The following is a 20,470-nucleotide window of genomic DNA, read 5'->3' as shown; positions in this document are numbered from 1 at the left end:
TCTTTCTCGACTCATAATGCTGTTAGATTTAAACACAAAGATAGCATCACATCTTTAAATTCAAGACTCTAAGAATAAAGTCCTTGTGGTTCAAGGGTGTACGCTGTATCTCTCTAGTTGCTTCCGAATGGCTGCTTCTGGGTTAACCATCCTTCTCCAGAAGGCACTAGAAGGCACTAGGTCATCAACACATGGGTCAGAGAGAAGCAATGGCAAAGACAAATCCCACTGCCACCTGAAATTTGACATCTATAAAATCCAGATTCCAGCAAGCCCTTTAGTACTTATTAAACTTAAAGTGTGGGTGATGGTTTAGTACAAGTTATCAGGTCTCACCCACTACCCCGACCCTCAGGTAGGTCAAGAAGATGACACCCAATGTCAACACCAGTCTTCAAACCTATGTGTGGGCAAGAATCAACACACACACACACACACACACACACACTCATGCAAGCATATACACATGCACATATACACACTTACACATGCACACTAACACACACATGCACACACAGACACATTGCGGTAAAGGAGAGTGACTGAGAAAATTACCCAGCATTGACCTCTGGCCTCCACATGTGCACAGATGCAAGAGCACTATATTCATACATGTGTATGCACACACACATACACACATGCCTGAAGAAAAAAACTCATAACTAGCTGTTATACTAGTTGAGAAAGAAAATCAAATAAAAAATAAGAGTCTCAGGAGGTTGAGACAAACGTCAAACTTTAGCCCACGGCAAACTTTATAATAAACGCTTGCAAGATCGGATTTATAATGGAAACACAGGCAAGGAAGGCTCCGATGTAATATACATAAATGATATGTCTCTGTTCTTGTGTGGTGATTTTCTCCCTCTCTGAGCATTAATCTTCGAATGACTTACTCTATAAATTATTGAACTTAGTTCAAAAGCAAATGAAATTTAAAATACCCATTTATTGAATGGCAAAAGTGCCATGTTGAAATTACTGTGATTTATCTGTTTCTTTAACGATTCCTGTAGCAAACTTACTTCATTGCTCAAAATTATTACCTGGATGCATAGTTTACTCTGGTCTAAACATAAATCTCCCCTCACTGTGCAGCAGCAGCTGCCATTTGTCAGGATTTGCACAGCCACAAGGCCAACTTTTTCTCTGGGCAACTCTGAAACTGCTCCTCTCGCTGTTGTTACAAGGGGGAAGGGAGAAGGAGACGCACGCACTGTTTAACCAGGTCACAGTTTACCCACCCAGCCCAAATGCCCGACTGTATGTTCCAGCAGCTCAAGCAGGAAGTAGCGATTGGCTCCACGAAGAGAATCCTGTTAATTGTTAACGGATAGTTGGTTAATCCTTGCCGATGTGACTGGATTTGGAATGACCTAAGAGATGCGGCCCTGCCTGTGTCTTTAAGGACACTTCCAGAGAGGTTTGACTAAGCATCCTGACTGCACAGGAATATCATGCTCAAAAAAGGGGGGAGGGTGGGATATAGCTGGGCATGCTCACTTCTGACAGTAGATACAGTATAGCCAGAAGCCTCCTGTCCCCCTGCAATGCTTCGTGCCATGGTGGACTGTATCATATTTTAATGTGACCCAAAGAAGTCCTTTCTCTCTAACTTGCTTTTCGTTGGTGCTGAAGTTTGAATTTGAAATTTTCCTCTATAGACTCGTGAGTTGGAACACTTGGTCCCCACTGGTGGTACGGTTTGGGACAGCTCTGGAACCATTAGGAGGTGACACCTCACTAGAGGAAGTATGTGACTGGGGGGCAGGCTTTGAGGTTTTGTAGCTTGGACTCACTTCCTTCCTGCTCTCTGCTTCCAGACTGCTGATGTATGATGGAATGGCCTCATGGCCCTGTCTTCAGGCCTTCATCACCATCATGGACTCTAATCCCTCAGTCAAAATAAGCCCTTCCTGTGTTAAGTTGCCTTTGTCTGGGTATTTATCACAAGAATGAGAAAGCAGCCTCAAGGGCCAAGTAGTTAGTTGATCATAGTGGTGAAAAAGGTTAACTATTGTAACAGAAGTGATGTTCATTGGGCATCCATAGCTGTGAGTACCCATAATGGGTACCATCCGTTAACACTGCAGCCAGGACACTGATGCTCCCCCAAGGAGAGAAATTCTTGTTTGAAAACCCAACTCCTCTCCATCACTTGCAGGAGGGCTCCCCAAAGCCAGGCTCCTCAGGGAACACATGCGCGTGCGCGCACACACACACACACACACACACACACACAGAGAGAGAGAGAGAGAGAGAGAGAGAGAGAGAGAGAGAGAGAGATTCGGACAGACAGACTTTGGGGCTGGTGTAGCTCAGTAGAAGAACCCATGTTTAGCACCTGTGAGGCCCGGGGCCAGGCCCAGCACCGCGAAAACACAAAGGAAAAACGACACATTTTCCAGCTAAGGGGTGTGCCGTTCACATGACAGCAGACTAAATGGCCCAAAAGATAAAGACTGCTTGAGCTGAGGTGGTGGCTCCAGAGGAGAAGTTCTTGCCATGAAAACACAAGGACCTGAGGTTTGGATCCCTAGCACCCGAATAAAAGGCCCAGTATGGCAGTGAGAGTCTATAAGTCCATCCCTGGGGAGGGGAAGGTAGGAGGATCCCCGGGCTTGATGGTCTAGCAGTCACTGACTCAGTTAGTTTAGCTAATCACTGAATACCAGGTTCCATGAAAGATCCTGTCTCAAAATCTACGATAGAAGGCATTGAAGAAGACTCTAGATATTGACTCCTGCCCACACACAAACTTATGCATACACATCACCCCAACAAATATGTGTACCCCATACACACACACACACACACACACACACACACACACACACACACACACACGAGTGTTGCTAGCTTAATAAGAAATATTACTTCAGGTAGGAAATAGGCTCACAATTTTAAAAGGTGAATCTCAAGAAATAAAGACATGAAAATATGCACGCACAAATACTGCAAGAAATATTCAATATTTGCTGAACAAATACATATGTCGGACAGAAGGCCAGGGTGATATCTGAGTTAGAAAGGCAGTAGGAACCTTAAGTGTTAACTTTTATCTCCTTTGGAAGCTTTTCTGATTTTCTCCCTACAGTGTATAGATTCTACCTTTACAACCATAGAGCGAAACAATTTTTCCCTATTTAAATTACAAGTCATTCTTTTCAGAAATCGCATGTCACGTCTGGTTCAAAAATCACAGACACACATAACCACTCTCCTAGAATCTCACCTCGCTAATGAGGACCTGATATACCCACGACATAGGGACCTGTGGTAAGGAGTTCCAACTGCATTTGTCATGAGGTAACTAATTCCTTCTCTGCAGATCTTTGTGAGACGTTTGTCATTTAAGGATGCAGAATTGGTGGCAATCTTGGTCCTTGGGAGAAAATCAGGAGGGTCAGAAGTTCAAAGACATCCTCAGGTGCATGCTGAATTAGAGGCCAGCCTGGGCTACTTGAGACCCTGTCTTGAATTCTCCCCTCAAAACAGACCACACACCTCATACTATGTTATTTTTATTGCACTGGATAATTTAAAATTCTGTGACAAAGCAAGACTTTTGCTCACAGAATTTTGCCTTTTTTTCCCCTTTTCCTTTAACTGGTCTGATCCCTGTCTCCTTTTTTTTTTTTTTTTTTTTCCAGATAGAAAGGAAAACCAGAAGCTTTTCCTCATCCCTTCTCAGTTAGACCACAGCCACCTAAACAACATGAGGGTGGTAATTAAAAAACGTATACTTACGACATGAACAGAAAATCTGCATGTAAGTAGTCCATTATGCCAATATTTCCCTACCAGATCGCAATTTTCCCCCCTCAGGAAAAGCAAACAAATAAAACCCTCCAGAAAAGTGCAAACAGGAAACATACTCAGACATAATGGCCAAGGGCAGAACACACATGGTCCTTCCCTAGGTTTGTAGCACAGCAGATAAAAGCAGAGAGTTTGAATACACTGAGTGATGTACCTGGGAAACAGGATGCGGAGACTGTCCGTATCCCGAAAAGCCACAGGTTCATTTGAAAGGAAGCAGACTCGGACAGGGTTATATTTGGAGGGCCAAGGTGCTAAAAGGGGTTTGCACAATACCAACAGATGTGGTGTTTTGGTTTTATTGCTAAGGTTCTGTTTTTCAATTGGGTGTGTATGTGTGCGCACATGTGTGTATGTGTGACTATCCACACAGGCCAGAAAAGGACATGAGATCCTCTGAAGCTGGAATCACAAATGTTGTGAGCCCCTGACATGGGGGCCGGGACCCAAGCTTTGGTCTTCTGAAAGAGAAGTAAGTTCTCCTCACTGCTGGGACACCGCTCCAGACCCTCTGCTTTTTGTTTCTAAAGTGGTAAGAAATCACATCCAAGCCAGCTACAATTTAAAACAATGTTTGCAAATCAAAGCATTCGTACTTGACCGGTTCCCTTTATTCTCCATAGTCTGACAAGAGAATCCAGGGAGAGTATTCACCTTTGCCACAGAACTCCAGCCGGGGTGAGAAAACACAAACTCTAGATGTTCAACTTTAAACGAGGGTGCTCTGAAGCTCATCTCTGAATACACTGTATTTTCCTCAGCACGTAGATGTCCTAAACCACTCACGTAAATGCCTATTGTACTAAAGGGAAGACGTGGTCTTGGGAAACGGAGGATTCTTTACTTCCTTGTTATAAATTGTATGCGGAGCAACATGTAAACCTCCTCAAGTTTCACAGGTGTTCTGGAGCTAGTGTGAGGGCTGCAGCTTATGGAAAGTAGGACCAGAAAAGAAGGAATCACCAAGCAACTGTCAGTGTTGAGCAAAGACTGGAGAAGTCATTGAAAGTCATGATTGGAGTCTTGAGGTTAATGTGTATTTTTGACAGAAGTTTAAGAAAATTAAAAGGTTCCCCTCCTCCACTGGCTTCCTCATACTCTAGGACTGGGTCAGGTCCTCCCATGTCAGGGTGTCACCACATTCTTCTGCCAACAAAGCTTCCAGGGTACTTATGTTTAGTTATTCACCATCGTGTCAAGACCTAACCAAGTACCTGCACAGATCAAGTATCTAATAAAAAAAATGTTGAATGAATGAATTTAAAAATATTAAAATATAGAAAGGGGGATGCGGAGATTTCATGGTACAAAAAAACCCAGTGTGTTACACATAATAATTATCAATGAAAATTTATAAATTCATTTAAATTTTATTAATGAGGTAGATTAATTAATGGTTGCAGATTTGATTCATAAAGCAAGAAAAAGGGACTGTGCAGAAGCTGCACAGCAAAAACAATGACAGAAACACACTCAGTGAAGGGCAGAAGCCACACCATGCTCTATAAATATCTCCTACCACATGTGCCCGGGGTTTTGTTAGGGATCACAAACGGCCACTTGTCCTTACTTATCCTGAGATCACCATGGATACCAGAAAGGAGGGCATTGCCAATAAAAACACAGAACGGTTCTCTTGAAGAACAACTCTTAAATAGTTTCAATCAAATGGTACACATTTAAAAAAAATCAAAATGATTGTGGTCAGGTGCTAACCACAGAAAGAACGGCAGCAGATGCCTGGGGTTGCCTGCTGGATGCACCTCACAAGACCACACACTACCTAAGCACCCACCATGGATCTGCCTCCCCCTGAGGGTACCCCCTGGATCTCCATCCACAAATCAAGCCTGTCTCGGGTTGGATGGGCATCCCACATAAGTCTTTATGTTAAAGACTTGATCCCCAGACGAGGGCTACTGGAAAACGGTGGATTATTTTTTCAATTGGTGTTGACTAGGACATACATGAACAGAGCAATCTGCTCTATTCAGGCATTTCCTTTAGCCACTTTCAATGTCCCAACGTTTAATGAGATGAACAGGGGAGCTGCTCTCAACTGAACTCAGTTGCTCTGAACTCAACATGCTGGGGTGGGGTGGCATCTTTAGGAGAAGAACCTGAGGTGGTGGTGTGGATGGGACAAGGAAAAATATTCACCATAGTCTTGGGTATTCGAATGCTTGGTCCCCAGCTGGTGGCACTGTCTAGGGAGGTCTAAGAGGTTTGGCCTTGCTGGAAGGAGTGTGTCACGCTTTGAGGTTCCAAAGCTTGGTACCATTCCCAGTGAGTGTTATTCTCTCCCCCACTTCATGTAGTGTAAGCCCTGCTCCCTGTTCCTGCCGCCGTGCCTGCCCCTTGCTGCCATGCCATGCCCAACGCTTATCCCTTTAGAACTGTAAGCCCAAATAAACTCTCCCTATATCGCCTTGATTGTAGATGTCTTATCACAGTACAGAAGGGAAACTAACACAGACACCAACAACACACTGTGGACAAGCGCTCTCAGGGACTGTTAGACCTCAGTCTCCTTCTCTTCCTAGCTGTCTTGCCAGACTCATGAGATTAATGGATGACTCCGCAAGAGATCCTTGCCAAGCATGGTGCCAGAGGCACGAAGAAGTGGTTCATCTGATTTTGGGCCAGATCCTCCCTCCAAAATGATGAGCCAAATTAGCCTTTTCCCTTCATCAATTGGCTGTCTCGAGTGTTTCATAACAGTAATGCAACTGAAACTAACATAGTCTCGGTCTTCCTTACCTCCCTCCTGTCATCGACAGTATTTACCAAATGTTTATCGGACACCACACACTGCTTCCAGCACTTCATGTTTTTAGTTAGTTTCCCCCGAAAGTTTGTCATGTGAGATGTTTCACTCTCCTATGTTCACCAAGAAAAGGCTGAGACAGGGCGAGGTCTTGTCCAAGACACATGCTCGGAGTGGCTGAGTCTCAGGAGGGCGTCTGATAAACGGTGGGTGCCCAGTCCTCGCTGCTGTGCCGAACACTGGGTTGATGATCATGCAAAAAGGCTTCCTTCAGCTTCCAGGGCCTCTGCCCTCCTCCGCTCCCTAGTCTGCACCCACCCTTCTGCTTTGTTTATTTTCTAAAGCCTTGCTCTCATAATGGCTCAGTAACCCTCCTCTTCTCTCGGTACAGGGATTCTGTCCAATCCTTGCTCAGTCTAATACCCAAATCTCTTCTTCTTGCTACCCGTCCTAAGAAAGGGCAGCCATCTAAATACGGGCTGGACTCAGTTTCCCAGCATTATCTTAACCCATTATCTTGTCTTGAAGATTCCAATTATCTGTACTCAAAGTCTCTCCAACAGACATTGCCAAAGGGTGGGTCAGTCTTCAAATGGCTCTCTTTTTTCTGTTCTGTTCCTGTTGGCAGGAACTGACTTTGGGACAAGAAGTAATAGTCCTGGGTTCTCCCTCAGAAATGCTACCACAGAGTAAACAAACAAGTAACCAGCTTTGTCTGGTGAAAGCCAGACTTTCCAAAGCATGGCATTGAAACTCACTCTGTAATTGCTCAAGACTCAAAAGGATGTCCCTCTTTGGACAGCCCAACCACCACCCCGCTCCCCAAACAAAGATACTGTCCTGAGCCAGTGACACGCAAGCAGGGGCCCCTTTCTGGAAGCCACAGAGGGGGCCCCTGCCACCTGTCAGAGGGCATGCGGTTAATTGGGTGACACTTGTGAAAGGCTTTGCGACACGAGGCACACATGTCATCCGGGATCTCACACATGGCGTTCCACACTGCAAAATCCAGGAGCTATTTTTAAAATCCACCAGTCGAGCAGAACTTACAAGCGCCTCCTTCTGTGGCCCACTGTAAATTCATCATTCACTCCCCGAGAAGGAGTACCCCCCAAAAGTGCTCATGACTGTGGGGTGGTGCTGGAAAAGATACAGAGGATACTCATACACTACACACCCTCAAAACAGCAACAGCAACAACAACAACAAAACCTTAGGAAGTTATACCCCACGCCAAGGGTTTTGGGAAACCTTGAGGGACTTGGATTCTTTTGAAAACAAGCAATCCTGAGGAAATGAGGGAAGAAACAGTATGGATGTCACTTACACACAAGCCAGTGAATCACCACACCTGTGGCCATCCCAGGACATCCAAGCTCAAGAGGCTTCGGGGTGGCTCACACAAGAACAAAAGCAGCCTCTCTAAGGCCTGGCCACACTCGCGGGGGCAGTCAGGCCAAGCGTCTCGGAGGGCGTGGCTTTAGGTGTGGTATCGCTTTTACCTACCAAACCATAATTACACAAAAGCTTTCCTGGCTTCAGGAAAAACCAAGGGTTTATTTTTAATTAATGAGGGCAGGCCCCTAATTCCCTCTTTCAAAGAGCTTCCTCTTTCTAAAGGGAATCCTATGAATTAGTGGGGCGGCTTAATGAATTGCCTTCAGCTAAGAGGTTTGAGGGTAGTCCCCAGGAGTGATGTTTGTCCAATGACAGAGCTACCGATGGCTGCCCACATTCTACCTGGCTTCTTCTTTAACACAGAGAGCGTGCTGCCTCTCTGGTGATTACCCTTGCGTGTTCAGCTCTTGAAATCTGCAGGGACAAGCGCTAGCATGCTCCCAAACTCTTTCGGATTTATCTTTTACCGTCTGCACCCTCAGACAGCACTTCGATCACACAAGGCTCCTAGGCAAACCTGAGTCATGACTCACTGTGAACTTCAACTGTTGTGGGGGAACAGTTTTGTGTGGTGCCTGATTAATATAACTCCTTCAAGTTTTGCTTTATGGGTTTTGCTTTCTGCCTCAGATGTGTGACAAGATAATAGGGACCCTTTGGAGAAAAGTGTGTCGAGCAAATTTCAGCAAAGTCGGGCTCTTCCTAGTGCTTGCCTTTTAACTGAGGGAAGAGAAGACGTGAGGACAAGGCACCCAGGTCTCTTCAGAGACTTCCTAGACACGTGTGACTAATATCGACACCTAAATTCTTCAGCTGCCAAGCACACGCTAGGAACAGCACGAACTCAAGAATTCTAAATTCATCTGCCATTGGAAATTTCTACATATTTGTCACCATAAAAAAAAGAAAAGAAAAGAAAACACGGGACTGGAGAGATGACTCGGCAGTCTGAGAGTGCTTGATGGTCTCCCTCAGGACCCGAGTTTGGCTCCCGGCACTTGAGTGGCAGCTTACAATGGCCAATAACTCCAGTTCCAGGGGATCGGACGCATTTTCTGACATCTGCAGGCTCGGGCACGCATGTTGTACATGTGCACACACACAGCACATGCACATACACACAGATTTAAAAATAAATCGGTCTTGGGGAAAGTAAGAAAACAGGTTCCAAGCTGGACACAGTGGCGTGTGTCTGTAGTCCCAGATATTTGGGAGTCTGGGAAGGAAGCGTCGGGTGAGCTCAGTTCAAAGCCACGCTAGGTATACCATGGTCAGCCCTCCCAGTTCTCTCCTTATGAAGCCAACAGCGTTACATCCCACTGACCAAGCACAACCTGCCGCTCTGCTCGGTCCGAGCTTTATGGAGACTCCTCCAGCTCTTGTAATAGTTACTATCAACTGTGAATTTGACAGGATTTAGAGTCGTTGGAGACAGGACTCTGGGCATGTCTGGAGGGATTATCTAGACTGGAGAAGATCACCTTCAATCTGGGCAATGCCATCCCACGGGTTGGGGTCCTGGATTGAACAAGAAGGAGGAGGCAAGCTGAGCACTAGTGTCCATCTTTCTCTCTGCTGCCTGACTTCTGACACAGCGTGACCAAGCAGCTCAGTCTCCTCCTGCCGTCCCTTCCCCACCACAGCGGACTGTAGTCTTTCCAAATGTAAGCAGAACTAACCCCCTATGCCCCGGAGCTGCCTTTTATCAGACGTTTTACTTCAACAGAAGTACCAGCACAGCTTCGTACTCGGGTGTGTGGCGCCCGGGGAGCATACGCTTCATCTACCTCACAGCTGCAGGGCTCAGCACAGTAGGTGTTTAATGAGTGTGTGTTGGATATATTTGTTTAAAAATTCATTTTTCATAATTATCACTATTATCATTATGATTTACTTCCTCCTCCTTCTCCTTTCTCTCTCTCTCTCTCTCTTTCTCTCTCTCTCCCTACCTTTGAGACAGGGCTCCAATATGTAGCCCAGGCTAACATGAAACTTGAAAACTCCCCATCTCAGCCACTCCAGTGCTGAGATTGGAGTCATATACCAGAAAGTCCAGCTGTTTTCCTCTTACTTCAAGGAGAACCTGAGACCTGAGACACTGAGTCAGCTGCTCACATCACTCAGCTAGGACACAGCAAGGTCAGGAATCTACCCCAGTGTGCCTGCCTGCTGAACTCGCTCTAAGCGAGTTCCCAAGCCCACTCACTACCTTCAATTGCCTCTTGTTGATCATTTATGACCACGAGTCAGGTTAGATGCCCAGGGTGCAACAATGAAGCGTAGAAAGTACCTCTCAGCATGAACACGTTGCCCAGGTCATTGTCACTCGGATTCCTCTCACAGGTGCTTCTGTCCCCCGTGGCCTGGTTTCACGTCCCTTCTGACTGTGCTTAGGGGCCCTTCACAACTGCACCAACAGCTTTGCTCTTTCCAATATACAAAGGCTCTTTGCTGGGCCCAGCTCCCCAGAACTTGGTCATTTTCCTCATCCAAAACCTCTCCGTGTCCCCTCGGACAAACAGGACATCAGAGTGTGGTGGGACACACGGGTAATCCTAGCACTAAGGAAGCTGAGACAGAAAAGAACGGGGTCAGCCTGGGCTACATAGTGAGGTCCTAGCTCACAAGAAACAAAGTTAATGAAGCAGCTCCCAGTTCTACTGGAGTGATAAGAAACTCTGCCTTTGGTAAGAAATCACCGACCCCAGGTTCACAGGCTAAATGTTTCCCTCCAGTCTCTGATTGTTTTTATTAAAACCACAGCAATAATCTGGCCCACTGGGTTGCTTCCTTTGAAAATGTAGCCTTTGCTTTCTTTCAGTAGCACTAATTTTCCTGTATCCTAAGATCCCTTGTATCGGTTTGGGGGGAGAATCCCTGTGTCGGGAATCCAATAGTCATCGAAGTAGCCATGGCACGAAGTCCACACTGCGAAGCCAAGCACCACCTGCGCCCTTGTGTCTTTTTATATCAGTATCAGGAAAGCTTCGCTTTGTTCCTGGAAGCACTCGGGGGCAGCTGTGCTGTGCTGAAGAATTCTTACTTCAGGATATCAGCATGTGCCGTGGAGCAGGCTGTACTCTAGCATTGGGTGGGGGGGGAGGACGAGTGTTTGACCACACAGTGAATCTGAAGGCAGCCTAGGATGCAGGGGACCCTGTCTCAGAAGAGAAGGGGAGGAGGAGCGATAATCACTCAAAGTTCAAAAGACATTATTTTTATTATTTAATTAATTTAATTGGTTGGTTGGTTGGTTGGTTTTGTTTGTTGCTTTGAGACACGATCTTTTTATATAATCTTGGAACTCACTGTGTAGACCAGACTAGCTTTAATCCTCCTGCCTCTGCTTCCCAAGTGTTGAAATTAAAGGTGTAAACTACCATACCTAGTCTTTCTTTATTTCTTTCTCTCTTTCTCCCTTTCTCCCTTCTTTCCTTCATTTCCTTATTTATTTATTTTTGCTTTCAGAGACAGAGCTGCTCTATGTAGCCGCGGCTATCCCAGGGCACTCTAAGTAGGTCAGGCTGTCCTTGAACTCACAGAGATACACCTGCCTCTGTCTCCCAATTGCTGGGGAATAAGGCATGCATCACCATCGCCCAGCTACCTTGAGAATTATTTTTATTCCATGCAGTCTAAGATAGCACCTTTTATGGATTGAGTACTCAATTAATGTTGAGTGGATGCAACTGCATAATGCTGAATTTCAAACATTTAGTGTCTTGCTATTGTATGTGGGTTCTTTGTGGAGAAAAAAACTCATATTAAATTTTCCTAGTCCCCAGGGTAAATAGTTGTTCAACCAATATTTAGTGGCTGATTGAATGGCAGGATAGCACACTAGAAAAGAGTTTGTTGATTTTGCTTAACAAGAAAATACTGACCAGGGAGATCATTCATTCTTATGAGTGCTCCACGGATTTGTGGGCAGAGCCTTCACAGGGCACCTCTGGGGAGCTTGTGGAACTTGGGTGTGTCTGTTAGTAAGGTACTCTTTATGACCCATGTTAGGCAGAACACTTCTGAAGCAATGTGGTTGCGCTGCCACCTTATAAAATGCAGCTTCATTTAATGTGGGATGTTCCTTTAACTGCAACCTTATAATTAAGGCTATCCTATAGACAGAAATGTCATGCTGGTAATTATGGTTCCTGGCTTTATAGGAAGGGAGATGGCCCTTGCCTCAAGAGGCCCAATTCTGACACCTTTAAGAACATCTATTCTAGACTATTCATCCTCCGTCACGATTTGTTCATGGAATCGTGAAAAGTGGGTACTGCAAACACTGTTCCCACAATCTTCTCCTCCTCTTCTTCTTCCTCCTCCTTCTTTGACATGTGTACCTCATATTTCAGCCGTTTCTCACAGTGGGCACTCTCAAGGCCTGCTCTACAAACGCTCCCAAAGACTCACACTACCCTAAGTGTGTTGACAGCCTCCAGCTGACTGACACTATGACGATTCCCAGAGGCAGCAAGTGCATACGTGTCAAACCAAGAGTGTTCTCCTATGGTCCGTGGTGAAAGCAAGTCACCTCGTGACCGACTGTCATTTGACAGCTGCCTCCTGACTGCCTCCAGCGGTTCAGCTTCATGACAAACACAAGAACATCTTCTGTTATCCGGCTTTGAATGTGACGGCACCCAAGGACAACGCTTAGAAATCACTTGTTAAAAGTCCTCCTATCGACCATCAGTGTCAAAGTTGCCCATACTATCTGGATTCCACTTCAAAGAAAGCAAAGCTGACCTTTAATATTCTGTCATAAATTTTCTGAGCTCGTTGTTTCTGTTCACGTAATACCTCTAGTTATGACTCTCTCTAACTGGATGTCCAGCTGACATGGTGAGCTGCCGAAAAACCCAAGTCAGCCTGAGACACAAGGGACCGTGACATATGATCTGCGGAACACAGGGCTGTGACTTAACACTAGCCACACTGGGTTTATTATATGAGACGAGAAAAGGAAGAGTAAATAATATACAGGACAGAAGAGCAGACACCATGATATGTGTCTAATAAAACTGCAAAGAAATGTATCTCTTCTCCTGGAGAAACTAGCAGGGACCAGCAGAAGATGTGGCATCAGAGCGGCTTGGAATATCAAGACCAAGGGGCAGAGATGAGCCACAAGAAGAGGGGAGCTGGAAAGGGGTCATCTGGGATTCATCTTCAAAACGAATCATTTGGGCTGGGGAGATGGCTCAGTGGATAAGGCACTTGCCATGTAGTGCAAGGATCTGACTTCAAATTCTCAGAACTCATAGAAAGCTAGTGTGGCGGTGAGCATCTGTGACCTCAGTGCTCCTGTAGGGGAGGGGGGGTGGGAGGTCAGAAGATCCCCAAAAGCTCACGGGCCAGTCAACCTGGCAGACACAGTGAGCACTAGCAATGAGATTCAGTCTCACAAGGTGGCAGGCAAGGAGACCGACAGCCAAGGTCGTCCTTTGACCTCCACCCGTGTACACTACCTTAGTTACTTCTCCACCGCTGTCAGGAAACATCGCGACCAAAAGAAAGCCTGGGGAATGAAGGGTTTGCTTGGCTTTCATGTCCTGAATCACAATCCACCAGAGAAAGCCAGGGCAAAAACACAAGCTAGGCAGGAACCTGGAGGCAGGAGCTGATGCAGAGGCCATGGAGGGGTGCTGCTTACTGGCTTGCTCCCCATGACTTACTCAGTCTGCTTTTTTATAGACTCAGGACCACCAGCAAAGGTGTGGTCCCACCCAGTGTCCTGGGTCCTTGCACATCAATCACTAATTAAGAAATGTCCACAGGGTGGGTTTGTCTATGGCCCAATGTCATGGAAGCATTTTCTTAATTGAGGTTATATCCTCTCCAGTGACTATAGCTTGTGTCAAGTTGACATAAAACTAGCTAGCACACACACTATAGCAGACATGTATACACACACACACACACACACACACCTTTAAAATCTCTTGATAACAGAACCTGAGGGAAAACTTCACACACTATACTTCGGATTGGCCAAGGCCTAAACTAAGAGCTTTCAGTAGTAAATTCTTAAAGACCACACAAAGGGGAGGCTTCCTAACACCAGCTATGGAAATCACTTTTGAGTTATGATACCAAAAACCTAAGACAAGAAAAAAAAGAAGAACTAGACTTCATCAGCATTATGAAAGTTTGTGCCTCAGAGAACAGTATCAAGCCTAGGGAACAACAATCTGGAACAGAAGAAAATGTGATGTAGGATTAATAGCCACAATATATAAAGAATGTCCGCAACTCAACAACAATATAAAAAACCCACTCTCCGAAGGGGGAAAACACTGATCCAAAGAGGATCTGTCACCTGGACTACATGAGATACCATCAAAAACACCATGCACACAACACAAAGATGCGAGCCTCAGGAAAATGCAACTGCAAGTGGTATAGGATATCACTCATACCTGTTACCATCTGTATTACTTACAAAACAAGCAGAAAGTAAGCATTGAAGATGTGGAGAAGTAGGAATGTTTGTGCTCTGCAGGCAAGTTTCAAAACAATAGAGCCACTAGAGAAAACAACGCAGAAGTTCCTCAAAGTGGTGACTGATCTAATTCCATGGGACCAAAAAAGGGCACTTCCCAAGAGTATGGGGAGGCAGTTAATGAGAAGCGACCATTCTGACCATTCTGAGTATCGCCTTCCCCAATGAAATGGATGCAGGAACTCTGATGTACACACTCACAGTCGCAGGTAAATGTCAGTAACTGAATGGGAAAATACAATGTATGAACACCATAGAATTACTCAATAGTCGTCAATCCTAAAACAGAAATGTTGGGCTGGTTAGATGGCTCAGAGGGGAAAAGAACTTTCCATGCAAGCCTTGGCAACCTGAGTCATGGCAGGAAGAGAGAACCAACTCTACAAAGTTGCCCTCTTTGTTGGCTTGCATATGCCCACAGACATAAAAACACAAATAATACTAATGTCTTTATACGTCCATGGAGGGTGGCGTGTGCCCTTGTGAGTGCTGGGAGCCATCAGAGTCCGGAAGAAGTCATATCCCTTGGAGCTGAAGCTACAGGCTGTTGTGAAGCACGCTGTGTAGGTGCTGACAACCCAACTTGGGTCCTCTGCAATAGTAATTCGTGCTTTTAACCATTCTCCTGCTCCCGAAAAATAAAATATTTTTTAAGAAGGAAAACGTGACAGATGATCCAATATGAATGAACACTGAAGACATTGTGCTAAGTGAATAAGTCAATCAGAGAGGATAAACACTGCAGAATTTCACTTGGATGTGGCATCTGGAGCAAGGGGAGCAGGGTGGTGGTTGCTGGGCTGGGAGTAGGGTGGAGGGAGAAGTTGCCGCACCAGAGGAAAGGGTTTCAGTTCGGAAGGGGGAAGGAAAAGAACTCTGGAGGAGGGCGGTGCTAATCTTTGTATAGCAGCGTAAAAAACACTTGAAAATGGGGGCGATGGGATTGGGGAGCAGCTTGGTGGTATGGGGCTCATCGATCCTCTCCAACATGGGGGAGGGAGTGTGGAGAAAAAGAAATAAACTCAACCAAAGAATTCCACTCCTTTCTACCCCAACTATGGTTGACACCTTCTAGACTGCGCCCCCACCTCTTCCACTACCAAGCTCCAGCTCCATGATGTCCAGAATGTTCCTGGCTCAGAGGCCACTATTCTCTCCCTTACTGACCTGGATGCCTAAGCCATCTTTCTTAGTGTTCATCAAGGCCTTGGAGCATCTGTGGGCTGCCTCAGCTGGGAGCAGCCACACAGAAGAGGGGTTTGAGCAGGGACCTTACGAATCTGTATGCAAACAGCAGCACTGCTTAACATAATGTAAGAATTACGTCAGCACTAAGCAAATGCCAAATGACTCCTTTCTTATCCCCTGCAGTTCAGAAGCAGGCTTTCCTATCTGGATGGCTCACACCAGGTCTCTTAATGAAGTCTTTCAGGAGTGTTCTCCGAAGCTCATCTGGCCAAAACTAATAAGCAGAAAAAACAAGCAGGCTGCTGAAGAGAGTCAAATCGGAGTCAAAGGAAGGCGGTGTTCAATCAACACTTTCCCCTCCTTGAGGCAGGCCAGGGGACGTGCACCTGGAAATGAGAAAAGTGACCACCTGGAGTGATCTACAGTCCTGTCCTTTTTGGTCCCTGTCATTGTCCCATTAAAGGACCTGGTTGTAAGGCACCTCTTTATCAGAGAAAAATATCTCCAGGGCGCCCCATGGAACCTTCTCACAACACTAAACGAGATGGGGATCCAAAGAGTACATTGTTGATGTCTGGTTTCTTCTCTCTTTCTGTCTGTTCTTATTTTCCTTTACACACCGAGTAAAGTCAGCAAAAGTGATAGTCGCAATGTCAGTGTAAGTCACAGGGCCCAGTCCTCCTCAAACTGTGCCGGATACAGAACTTGGTCACTAAGGAGAGCAAGTTTCTGGAAGGAGATGGAGATGGGGACCTATGTGAAAAACAGAAACTGTACAAGCTTCCAGAGTAGATGAAGAAGGGCAGCAGGAGCCAGGCCTGGAGGCTGTTTGCGCTTGACCCCTGGAAGAGAAGGCAGAGGACTCGGCGGCTAGAGAGGCAAGCGTAAGACAGAGGAATGAACCTGAGAGGGTGAGGATGAAGAGCTGTAGGCACCAGGAGTGTGCTGAGAACGGATGAGGGGAAGAACACCGACAGATAGGTTGCTCTCATAAACGTCTCTCTCAGGCTGTAACCAGAGGGCATAGAGCCCCAGAATAGAAGGGCTTCCAGCCTCCTCCCAAACCTCTCACCCCGTAATCATGGGGGCAGGGGGCCAGGATGGGAACAAGGGAGCCTCTCTACTCTTTAGAATACTTCCTCCAGTCTACCTTATCTGCTCACAGCTTACAGCTCATACTCACCACACGCGCACTCACACACATCACACCACACTTGCTCACACACACACACATCACTACCCTATCTCCAAACACACCTTCACACACACACACACACATACACACCACACCACTACCCCATCTCCAAACATACCCGCTCACACACACACTCTCTCACACACACCACACCACTACCCCATCTCCACACACACTTGCTCACACCCCCCCCCACACCGTTACCCTATCCCCCCACACACACACTCTCACACACACTACATCACTACCCCATCCCCCCCACACTCGCTCACACACACACACACACACACACACACACACTAGCTCACACACATACACACTCCACTCTACCCCCCTCCACCTCCACACACAGTCTCAAGCTGTGAGAATGGGAACACCAGAGCTTTAGAAACAGATAGGCCTGTGAGCTGTGTTAGCTCCTGTCTAGGGTGTGCAGTAGAGAGGGAACAGGAAGCCGGAAGAACACCTCATGGGCAGTGTACACAGTGAGCAGAAGCCAGTGTCTCCTGGGGTCAGGAAGATCTACAGACTAATTCCAGTCTGTGCAGCTTCTAACACAGGAATGCTTCCATCATCTCTGATGCTCTCGGGTCCCACACTTAACCGTGCTTTAAAAAAAAAAAAAAAAAAACCCTCAAGTGTTGTTCTCAAGAGCTCACCATTCAGGGACACAATGCTCACCTAGCATGCCCCAGGTCCTGGGCTCAATCTCCAGTATGCCCTTCTTGATCCCCCCAAATACTAGCAGGGAGAAGGTGCAAACAGCACCAGCAAGGGGCTATGGCGGAGTGCCCTCACATAAATACATTTTTTCCTTTATTTTAGTATTAAAGGTTTTGTTCTCACTGAGTTCTGGACATATACACTTTGATATCTATTATAAGACAACAGCCTATCTCTTAGAACCACATTAAAAAATAGGTTAATAGAGGCAACCCTTAAAGCATGAAAGAGCTTTTTATTAGCTAATATACTTTAATTGGGAGCCTTTCCTCCTCTAATTAGATGTGTGAACCTCAACATATTTTACATTTTTATTAGCCAGAAGGTTCATCTGTAATACAGGCCCTTCTTTCTTGGAATCATTAATTCCAAAATCTTTCTGGCTTTAAAATGAGTTTTTCTTATGTTTTTTTAAAACTGTAGAATAAGAGAAAACTTCATTTTTTTTTTTGATGGCAAAAATCTAAGTAGCTGCCAATGCACAGTCATTGTCTCTCATTCGTTCAACAAACACTTAGCGATCACATATCCTGTAACAAGGCTGTCCTGCTCTCAGAGAGGCAATAAGAGACAACACATTTAGTGTGTGGTGCCCATAGAAAAGCAAAAAATAGCACCCAAGGTACCATGGAATTTTGGAATTAGCAAAAATGTTGTACATTTTTAAGAAAAGATTGCAAGCCACTGAATTGTATGCTGTAGGGAGGAAATTTCATGGGTTATACCTATGGAAGTTTGGGAGGAGATGTGATATGGTTTTGCGCGACAGATATCTAGGAAATGTCTTCTAAAACACAGGATCAAAGCCACACTGAGTAGCACCAGCCCATAATCCCAGGAACTGGGAGGCAGAGGCAGGCAGATCTCTAGGAGTATGAGGCCAACCTGATCTTCAAAGTGAGTTCCAGGACAGGCTCCAAAGCTACACAGAGAATGTGTTTATATGTATATGTGCGTGTGTTTATATGTGTGTGTGTATGTATGTATGTATGTATCTTGAGCTATGTATGTACTGAGCTCAAGATTGCCTGGGGCTATACAGTGAGACACAGGCTCTATCAAACAACCAATTGATCAATCAACTATAGTATTTAATGAGAAGATATCTACCTCAACGGAGATGAATATGTAGATATAAAACCTTAATCATTATTACAGTTGGCATGAACACTCTGCCACTGTGTTTTCAAGTCCAGCCCTGTCACACCCCCAAAGTTTACCTATCCGCATGTGTTAGTTCTGTTCACTGCGTGGCATGAACCAGGAATTACACAAGGTGTCCCTATCCTGAGAGCACATCTTTCTATAGAGTCCTTAGACAAGGGAACTGCTCTCATGCCAGCCAGACTGTTCCTTTCATTCGCGTTGTGACTCTCATCTTTGTCCCATCTTCCTAGGGATTTAATCCATCTCCGTGGGAACAGGAGAGCTGGGGGAGGGAGGGAGTCTGTTCTAAGCAGATCCCTGTCCGAGTGTGACAAACCTGATCTCTATCTGTGAGTGTCTTGTCCCATTGCAACACGACCTCCCGGCACATGGCTGTACCTCCTGTCGTAACAGCAAGTTCCTGGTGATACCAAACCACTAAAACACATCAGAACCCCACTGAGTGTTTGGTTTCCTTTCGGCATGTTACTGTTTACCAATACTTATTCTCAAATGAAACACTGCATGACATCATTTGCAGTCTGAACAAGAACTTTTAGATAATATACTGAAAAATCACAATATGAGGGGGAAAGAGGACCAAAGCAAAACATCTATAAAATGGTATTTTAAAAAAACCTGTTACTTAAGATGCTAATTAATTTTAGTTAAAATATTATGGAACTTTCTAAAATTAGGTTGCCTTATTAAATAAACTTTGTTTTCAAAAAAATTACAGGGCCTGCAATACAGCTCAGCTGGTAATGGCTTAGTGCTTGCCACTAAACCTAACAACCCGAGCTGCTCGCCCCCTAGAACCCATGGTGGAAGGAGACCCAACAACTTAGAGTTGTCCTCTACATTCCACATGTATGTATGGAGGAGGTGCATGTGCATCGGCGTGCGTGTGCACGTGCACACAGAATAAACAAATAAATGGAAAAAGAAAAGAAAAACATTTTAAAAATAAAAAGCTACAAGTAAAGCCAAAATATCTTCATCTTACTTCAACTTCTCAAATGGAAGTTTTCTGAAGTCTGTTTTCAGTTGTGTTCTAAAAGGATCTAAGAATGTGAGCCAGGCACGGTTACAGTCCATGTGTGCTGGCTAGTCTTATGTCGGCTTGACACAAGCTAGAGGCATCTGAAAGGAGGGAACCTCAACTGAGAAAATGCCTCCATACATAAGCTCCATTTTCTTAATTAGTGATTGATGAGAGAAGGCCCAGTCCGTCGCAGGTGCTACCATTTCTGGGCTGGTGGTCCTGGGTTCTATAACAAATCAGGCTGAGCAAATCATGGGGAGCCAGCCAGTAAGCAGCACCCCTCCAAGGCCTCTGCCTCCGCTCCTGCCTCCAGGTCCCTGCCCTGTTTGAGTTTCCTGCTGTGACTTCCGGTGATGATGAACAAGGGTATGGAAGAATAAGCAGAATAAACTCTTTCCTCCCTCCAATGCTTTTTGGTCACGTTAGTTCATTGCAGCAAGAGAAACCCTAAGACAGCAAGTCTATAATAAATCCCAGTTGTTCAGGAGACCAAAGTGTGAGGGCTACCATGTCCAAGGTCAGCCCAGGCCTAGAACATAGGTGAGCCTGTCTGATGGTGATGATGATGATGATGATGGTGATGATGATGATGATGATGATGATGATGAAGATGATGATGATGATGACGATGACAATGAGCTGGCAAGATGACTCTGTGGGTAAGGATGCCTGCTGCTAACC

General features: G+C 45.5%; 1 protein-coding gene and 1 non-coding gene across 4 annotated transcripts in view; both read right to left on the bottom strand.

Moving 5' to 3' along the window:
• Nucleotides 1–20,470, bottom strand: part of Sash1 (SAM and SH3 domain containing 1) — a 305,306-nt gene that overhangs the window by 94,970 nt on the left and 189,866 nt on the right. The gene's annotated exons all lie outside the window — the stretch shown is intronic.
• LOC125394666 (small nucleolar RNA SNORA36 family) lies at nucleotides 5,770–5,916 on the bottom strand. Its single transcript, XR_007230293.3, has one exon. It is a non-coding gene; the product is annotated as a small nucleolar RNA SNORA36 family (small nucleolar RNA).

This window comes from Myodes glareolus, chromosome 1 (genome assembly GCF_982192425.1).
Source record: "Myodes glareolus chromosome 1, mMyoGla1.1, whole genome shotgun sequence".
NCBI classification, from domain to species: Eukaryota; Metazoa; Chordata; class Mammalia; order Rodentia; family Cricetidae; genus Myodes; species Myodes glareolus.
The sequence above is the reverse complement of the archived record's forward strand: the minus strand, read 5'-3'. Positions and strand labels throughout refer to the sequence as shown.